Here is a 9,065-nt window from a genome sequence, read left to right as displayed (position 1 = left end):
GAATCCTGAAGGACTAGGCTCAGATGCCAGTGAGGGAATGGACTCACCAGTGACAGCAAGAGCAAGTGCAAAGAGAGCAAGCTTCCTCCTTTCCACTTCCTTGCAAGGTGTCTTGAACAACGCAGACGCCTGTACAGTATCAGCAGTGGGTGATTCCCCGGGTGTTAGCGTAACTGCCATCGAAAGGTAATTCCACGCAGCTCTTCAAAGGGAAATTAGCAGATGCAATGCAACTCAAGCCTGTTGTTCACGGCTGTTTACCAACTGGATTGATTTTATGTAACTCTCTTGAGGGTAAACCAAAGAGAGCCAGAAACTCCCAAAGTGATTCCTGTAAACATAAAACCTCATGCAGGTAGGAGGAGGCTGCACCTGTGAATCACGAGTAAGTATCCACAAGGTCTGATTCAAGCACAGCTATTTAACATATGTTGCTAATCCCGTCATGTTATGTCCCTGAAGAAAACAGACTCAATTACCCTTGTTCATCTGTGAAATGAGAAAAAACAAACCAACCCTATATTCATTCCCAGAGTTATTCTTAACTATTTGGATATCGAAATAATGGTGTGTGTGTGTGTGTGTGTGTGTGAGTGTGTGTGTGTGTGTGTGTGTGTGTGAGAGAGAGAGAGAGAGAGAGAGAGAGTTCAAGACCTGCCTGGCTGCCTGGGATAGACTAGGGGCCATTCTTAGAAAAACAAAAGAAAAGAAAGAAAACAGATAAATAACAAATGTACAAAAAGTTTTGAGCTAAAAATTCATGAGGCTCATGAAGGAGGCTTACTATCTGAAGGCTCTAATCTCGCTTGGAACTGTCTGTGTGAAAATGAGTCACTTGTGCACCAGGATAAATTCATATCATAGCCACATCCTGTATACATGGATTTCTTTACATTTTTGTTTTCTTGAATAATTGTTTACAAAGCATCTGAGTCTCTTAAAAAAACAAACAAACTTTTAAAAATACGTAAAAGAGAGATTTTGATCTGTGAGATTCATGTCCTGGGAAAATACACTGTACATCTAGGTTGTTCTTCATGAATATAAAGGTCTCAATGCAGAATGCGTCGACGAATATCGATGAGCCCTAGACAACAGCTGTATAAGGAGGCGAAGGCCACACACTTCACCGGCACAGCTGTGGAAGACCAGGGACCAGGCAAGATCCAGCCCAGCACAGGATTCAGAGCCAGGTGATTAAAACCTCAGTCAGTGCTAGAGAACTTGAGCTTCCCAGGGAACCAGTGACTAAGAAAGGAAGGAACCTTGAGAGATCTACCTCAGTGTGGCCCCCTGGTGATCATCTGCGTTTCCCACAGCTCTGTATGAACCCTCCTCCTAATATGCCTACAAGCACATCTTAGTAGCCTTTACTACTCTGCTACATTGATGGATGGAAGTGGCCCCTGGAATCTTCCCAGGTGTCCTGAAACACGACAGGCAAGCCTGTCCACCCTGGGTACTTCCTGTAACCGTGTGCATGCAGATCCATTGGGGGAAAACAGAGGATCCTGTGTGGCCAGCATCCTATGGGGTACACCCTTGGTGATAGAGTGTACTCTCCTAGGGGTTGTCAGCGGGAGCGGTGGTGTGGTTTCACTGGCAGCCCTCATGGGCAGTGAGGGCTGTAGGTTAGTGTGGAGGGGGTACATTTCAGAGTCCCAGTAGGACGCGGAGACAACAGAAGCAAGTGAATCACCCTGGGGAAGGCGGGGCTTTCTGCACAGTCAGCTCATCTGATGCCATCTCCATTTTTCCCCCTTATCTGCTTCTACTGACCAGACAACCCATGGTTTCTGGGATGTGCACACACCCCTTGTAAAATAGTAGGTTTCCCTGTGGCCTTTTCAAATAGCCTTAGTGTTAGTCCCTCATCTCCCAAACCCATCCTGTCTCCGATCCTATCTCTCTCTCCTCTAAGCCTTCCCCTTCATCTTGTGTTTTATGAGCCCCCTGTCTTAAGATCGTTATTCCCCCTTCTCACCAACTGTCCCTTTCTAGTTTCCTAGATTCTATAGGTATCTGGATTCAACATTCAAACCTAAGATGTGATGCTCAGATTTACATATAAGCGAGAACATGAAACATTTGTCTTTGTGGTTTGTAGGGCTAATCAATCTCTTGCGCATTGGGTAAGAGCATCACCTGTCAATAAAGAGCTGGACAGCCTATAGTAAGGCCAAAGAGAATAGAAGGTGGGACTTCCGGAAAGAGATAGGAATTCTGGGAAGGAGTGAGACCCTGGTGATTCACCACTCAGATTCGGAGGAAGTCTGATGTATAAAACTGAGGAAAGGTAACCGGCCAGATGGCAGACATAGAATAGTATAAATGGGTTAATATAAGATAAGAGCTAATTGGGGAGCAAGCCTAAGTCAAGGGCAGATGCATTATGAATAAATATAAGCCTCCATTTTATTATTCGGGAACTTGGATGGACATAAAAAAGCCCGCAGAGTTACATGGTTCTGTATGCTTTCCCAGCTCTGTCCATTTACCTGCAAGGTCCACTTTTCTTTATGGCTGCATAGTATTCCATTATGTATATGAAGCACACTTTTCATTATAGATGCTTTAGTAGATGTATCTGTGGGTTATTTACTCATCCTAGCTATTGTGAATAGAACAGCGATGCACATGGACGACAACTGAGACCTTTAGGTATATGCCTGGGGATGGTATAGCTAGGTCACATGGTAGACATATTTCTAGTGGCCACCCCACTTTGCATTCCCACCAATAGCGCATACGGATCCCTCATTCTCCACGTCCCTGCTAACAGAATCGCCAAGTGGCTTCAATTTGCACCTCCTCGATAGCTAAGGACGGTGAACACTGGAAAACATAATTCCTCGCTACTTGCACTTCCTCCTCCGAGAGTTTACTCAGTTGCATGGCCCACTTTAATTGGGTTGCTTCCTCCCTTGGCCTTTAGGTTTTGAGTTCCTTGTACATCGCAGTAATCCTCTGTCGGGTATGAACTTGGCAAAGATTTTTTTTCCTATTCTGTAGGTGATTTCTACAATTAATCGACGGTTTCCTTTGCATACAGAAGCTTTTTGATGTTATGAAGTCTCGATTGTTCACTGTATTTTTTTTTTTCAGGCACTTTCAAGATCATAGTTTATTTATTACCCCAGATAAAAAGATAGTATACATATTAGGGAGTCCCTTAAAACTCAACTCTAGGTCTGGAGAGATGGCTCGGCGGTCAAGAGCACTGACTGTTCTTCCAGAGGTTCTGAGTTCAAATCCCAGCAACCACATGGTGGCTCACAACCATCTGCAATGAATGAGATCTGATGCTCTTTTCTGATGTGTCTGAAGACATCGTCAGTATACTCATAAATATAAAATAAATAAATCTTAAAAAAAACTCAACTCTAAAGTTATACACATCTAGTATTTTTGCATCAAATGTTAACCAAAAGTTTCTAGACTCCTGAAAGCCCCGCTATTAACATGAACTACAGTAATAAAAATTTGACATTTAATTTGTTCAATGTATAGTATTTACATTATGAAACCAATAGTAAATAAACAGTGACAATGAATAAAACCAACATTTAAAAAGCAGAGGTTAGTAGTTTTACGGTGTGCTAATTGTCATAATTATATATAAAAATTAAAACATAGCAGAGCTTTCTGTTAGAAAATTCTTAATTGTCTTGAGTTGAAGTCATTACTTGCTACCAATTTTCATGCAACATCTGCTAGGACTGATATCTGATTTTCTTTTCTCCAAGAAAAGATGAGTAGATAAATGCTATTTCGGACCAGACATTAATTTACTTGAGAACAGAAAAATGGAAAAACAAAACAAAACAAAAAAAACTGTACTCAAGATTAGTACTGGTCACAAGCCTCTTTCTTATAGTAATCATAAAAAATAGGAAAATTTAAAGAAAAATAAAAGTCCCCAAAGAGGTGCACAGGTAAACTATCATGAGGGACACAGCTCACAAAGAGCCCTGAAAGAGTCACACGAAGGAGTCTCCTCTCTCCTTCCATGAGGAGAGGTCTATTTTGCCATCAAATAACAATGAAAGGAGCAAGTGAGGGGCACCAGATGCACAATTAAATCTTTCAAAATGTTAAAATGAGGCAGAGGTGGCCAGAAGAAGGGGCGATTCATATATAATTCAAACTATACATAGCATAAGAGGAATGCAACCCAACCCAAACTGGCTTTGTGAAACAATTGGACCTTTATGATTTAATAGCTAAAATTATAACAACTGTGATCATACAACAAACAGATTTACATAGGAGGCAAAAATTCAAGGGGCATTTTATATTATGTATTTACTGTGCTGTTTCAATTTAAAAATAATTTTGCTAAGTATACATTTCAACTGAGGTCTATGTATAAAATGTCCTAATAGATACACAGATAGTTACCTTTAGTGAGTTGAAGGCCTTGTGACTTGTCTAAACTGTAGGCAGAAGGCCAGATGAGTAAGCACATGTGGGAAAACTCAAGCTGAGGTAATCCAAGCACTGTGCATGAGGTGGGTAACTAGAGGTACTAGAAAATCAAAGTACACCGGAAACCGGAAACAGGAAACAGTGAAGATGGCAACAGGAAGTGGAGTGCCAAGATGGCAGTAAGGTTGGTTACAAATAGAAAGAGGAAGGCCTCTCGTACCAGCAGAATCCCGCATACATACAAAAAGAAATAGCCACCCACCATTTTGTAGAACAAAAGCCAATTATTAGTGTGGGAAAGTACAAACTGCAGAAAACCAGAGTCAGTAGAAGAAAAACTACTAGTTCACACAAGAAGGAAACATTGCATTCTGACAGTTACTTGGTAAACGCAGCTACCACGGCCCAGAGAACTTCGTTGGTATTGGCGTCAGACACTCCACTTCTGGGTCTAAGTCGAGAAGCTGCCGTGCTCTCTTGGTGGCTAAATCATACTGCTCATCCAGAAGAGGAGCAAAGCATTCTCCAAAATATCTGAGACATGGGCTAGGTAAACGAGGGCCAGCGAGCGCTGGTCCATTCGGTGAGGGTCATTGACCCATTTGTCAAGAACAGCTTCTTAAGAGTACCTTCTTGATGAGGCGCTGCTTAATGTTGTTATTGGTGAGAGGATGTGTCGTCATGTCAAACAGGAGGAAGTCCTGTTTCTCTGTCGTCAGTACACCCTTTCCTACCAGGTTTTTAGCTAATCGTTCCCGTACATTTCTTAACAGATAATGCAGTTTTAATGGATTCCACGTCTCACCACTAAGTAACTCAATCTAAATCTGGACTGTCTCTGGAGGCTGAGCCTCCTTAACATGCTTTAAAGCTTCATCAAGAAGAACATCTCCCGTTGGAGCATCCGATTTACAGATCACCTTTCTTGTTAAAAGACTTTTTCTTCTCATTCCACAAGCCTCTAACTGTAACCTTCGTCTCAAAGCTAATTCAGTTAACATACGGCCTCGTAATCCAGATGATATACAGTCATTCCAAAATGATGTGTAACCCTCTCGGTCTCTGAGGCCCAACAGGAGCACCTCCTCCATCAGGGTTAGCCGCGATTCCTTGGAGCCGCTGCCTCCGCCGCCGCCCGCCCGTTCCTTGTCGGCAGCGTTCCGCGAGGCCTCGGTGCGCCGCTGGGTCAGCGAGGTCATGGCTCCAGCAGAAGAGCCGCTCCGGACCGACAGGGGCGCGGGACCGGCCGGCTCTCCCTCACCGCCCCGGCCCCAGGAGCTTCCGTGTTAGTTCTCGGAGCTGGGACGATGTCCGTGAGCTGCGGGGCCGAAGGCAGTCATGAGGAGCCGGGTCTGGGCGAAGCCTTCAACCCGCGGCTGTGGCCCCACACAGCCCGAGCGGAGGGAGGCGGCGGCGGTGGCGCTTCCCAATATCTCACTGTATGTTTTATTTCCTGCATGAGAAGAGTGTGGTTCAGGAAGTCCGTACCTGAGTCTGGATCCTGGAGAGCACCCCCACCCTCTCCTCCCGAAGTTTCAGTTCTGATGATGAGATCTGGCATCTCTGAAGTAAGCAATTTACTTCCTGGCTTATGGTCCTAAGGAGAAACTAATGGGATTTTGGGGAACAAACTCTGCGTGAAAATCTGTAGATTTATGTTAAGTCAATACATGATTGGACAGGGAGAGGAGGTGGGAAAAAGGAGAGGAAACGGAAGAGGAGGAGTCAGAGAGTGAAAACAGAGGAAAAGGACTCAAGGAGGAGAAGGAAGAGAATGAGCGAGAAGTGGAGGCCTGAAAAAGCTGCAAGTTGTAAGGGATCTCCTAGGAGGGGAATGGAGAGTGTAGTGGTAAATCTGCCCCATATAGACGCACAGCTTGTGTCCCTAATTACTGACTGTTTTCACTGAATGCGTTTATTTGGGTTGAAGAGGATATTGCAACAAAAATCCATCTGCAATCAGCCTTCTGGAAAAATTCATTGTAATTCAGATCTGGAGTGTAGACCCCAGGCCCTAGACTTAGAATCCCTAGGGGATGGAATGAAACACATTAAGTCACACTTGTGTCTCTATACTGGGGAGCTGCTGACACTCGCTGACTAGACCTAAGATGGCAGAGACATGGGGAGGTGCACAAAATTCATCTATTCTGCCCCATGGTGGCAGCAGGATCAGGCTGGAGGACCAAGTCTTGGTCAATCCGCATTTGCTTTCTTAATGTCTCCCATTTTGATTCCTTTCAGATTTGCTACTAAGAACTTCTCTGATAAAGAGGTTTTACACACACACACACACACACACACACACACACACTTGTGCACACACACTTGCGCACACACACAAACACATATAGCACACATGCACATAGATTCATGCATACACATATGTATTTACATCTTTAATTACATAACCTTTTCAGGCAAGTCAGTATTCATAAATTTTTAACACACAAAGAATTCATGGTCTTCATTTTATACTTCATAAGGAACACACAAGATGATCTTTTTGAATATAACTTGAAGAGCTACTTTAGAATTTTCACCAAGTTCAACATTAGAAGTTTTTCTGTTGATGGTTTATCTTTTTCTGAAACGGGTTCTTGCCCTATAATCCGGCATGACTGGAACTCAAAAATCTTGCCATGTCAACCTCGAGATGTTAGATTACAGGTGTTCTCCACCATACCCAGACTGTTTGATAATTTAAAAAATACATTAAAAAATAATAAAAGTTGGCATTGACCAAATGCTCTGTGTGCGCCCTATGCTTTGTGTATATTTATAACGAAGGCTGGCATTGACTGAATGCTTGGTGTGTACTGTATTCTCAGTGTATTTGACAAATGTTCACAACGGCCCTGCTGTTACTAGGTAAGGAAGTGAAGACGGAGAGTTAGCCAGTGTCACTCAGCATGTTCAGATGTCATGAGGTGTCACCGTTGCCAATAGCTATCAAGTTAATACCCTAGGGAAGAGGGAGCTGGGTCCCCTGGGACTGGAGTTACAGCTGTTTGGGATCTGCCCTATAGGTGCAAGGAATTGCAGAGCAGGTATTTTTAACTGCGGAGTCCTCTCTCCAGCCCTCAGTTTTTTGCTTTATCTTGATTGTAAAAGCACTGTAGCCTTTTCTTCGTGGTAAGACTGCCTGTGAACATGAACTTAGCTGGAAGGGTGTCTCAAGAGAGCTGGAAGCAGCAGCCTCCTAAGCCAGCTTTGCAGGAGGTGGGGGGGGGTGTGCTTTTAGATGATTGGAAAAAGCTAAGCTTTGACCAAGGTTCAGTGGTCAAAGAGCTTGGTCAGAGGCAAATCATGAAAAAATTAAGAAAAGGAAAACCTCAAAACTGGAGCAAACTCAACACTAGCAAAAGACCCCGGAGATGCCGGAGATGATGGAGATGCTGGAGATGATGGAGATGATGGAGATGCCGGAGATGATGGAGATGATAGAGATGGCCCCTGAGAGACAAGGAGATGTGGGAGTGGATCTGATCTGAATTGCATGAAAGGAAGTCTTCCTTAGATTCTAAATCTTCTTAGTCATTCCACTTTGCTGTCTTATCTTCTCTTCAGCACTGTCAAACTCAGTTTCATAGTTTTTGAAGAGTGAGGGCAAGAACTGCCTGAGCCCAGCGAGGTGAGCCCCCAGAAAGCTGGTTTCCACTCCAGACAACATCAGACACAAAAGAAGTCACTGTATCATAAGGATACGGGACAGAACCTGACAGCCAGTAAGGGACCTGAGACTCCTGCCGTGCGTGGTGTTCAAAAAGGAGACAAAATGATTTCTGGATTCCTCTATTGCAGAAATAAGTTTAGGCATTTACTGCTAAGACTGAGGACTCACTCGATGGAAGAGGAGACACTATCTTAGCGTATTGAAGAAGACCATGAGAGAAACTGTAGAACCCCAGGATTGGGGAGGACCAGGTGCCCCATGAGTGACCCTGAAACACGACTTGCTCAGTAGAGCCCACGTGGGAACAGTGGCCGGTGTGGCAGCTGGTGGTGACACTTTCTCTTAAGCCTCAAAGGTCTGAGGTGGACCTGGAGGTCATCTGGTAGAGGTTGTGGTATTATTAATGATACTGTGCTGTGCTTGCAGACAGGAACCTAGCATCACTGTCTCCTGGGAGGCTTCATCCATCAGTGGCTGGAAACAGATGCAGGGACCCGCAGCCAAATATCAGCCGGAGCCATGGCATCAGAGTGGTGGGTAGCAGTAAGCAAGCTGGAGGGGTCAAGGAGACTACAGGAAGACCTACAGAGTCAATTAACCTGGTCCTGGGGAGGTGTATGAAACCTGGAACACAAATCAAAGGGGCTGGACCTCGGATTCCTATACATTTGTATTGCATATACAGCTTGACCTTCGGGTGGGTCCCCTAACATTTTGAACAAGGACTGTCTCTGACTCTGTTGCCTGCCGTTGAATCCCTTTCCCCTACCTGGACTGCCTCATCAGGCCTCAGTGGGAGAAGATGAGTTTAGGCCCACTGCAACTGGATGTCCCTGAGCAGGGTGGTACCTAAAAGGGTTTCTCCTTAGGAGAAGAGAAAGTGGTAAATGGGGGAAGGAGGGACTTGTGAGGATGGGACTAGGAGGAAAGGAGGGTGGGGCTATGGTCAGGATGTAAAGTG

At 44.4% G+C, this 9,065-nt stretch overlaps 1 pseudogene across 1 annotated transcript; it reads right to left on the bottom strand.

The window, feature by feature from the left end:
- Positions 1-4,806: 4,806 nt before the first annotated feature.
- On the bottom strand, positions 4,807-5,627 carry LOC308436654 (Golgi phosphoprotein 3-like; annotated as a pseudogene). Its single transcript has one exon. The product of its transcript is annotated as a Golgi phosphoprotein 3-like (transcript).
- Positions 5,628-9,065: the final 3,438 nt, after the last annotated feature.

This window comes from Micromys minutus (genome assembly GCF_963924665.1).
Source record: "Micromys minutus genome assembly, chromosome: 1".
Lineage (NCBI taxonomy): Eukaryota > Metazoa > Chordata > Mammalia > Rodentia > Muridae > Micromys > Micromys minutus.
This window is presented reverse-complemented; position numbering and strand designations above follow the sequence as displayed.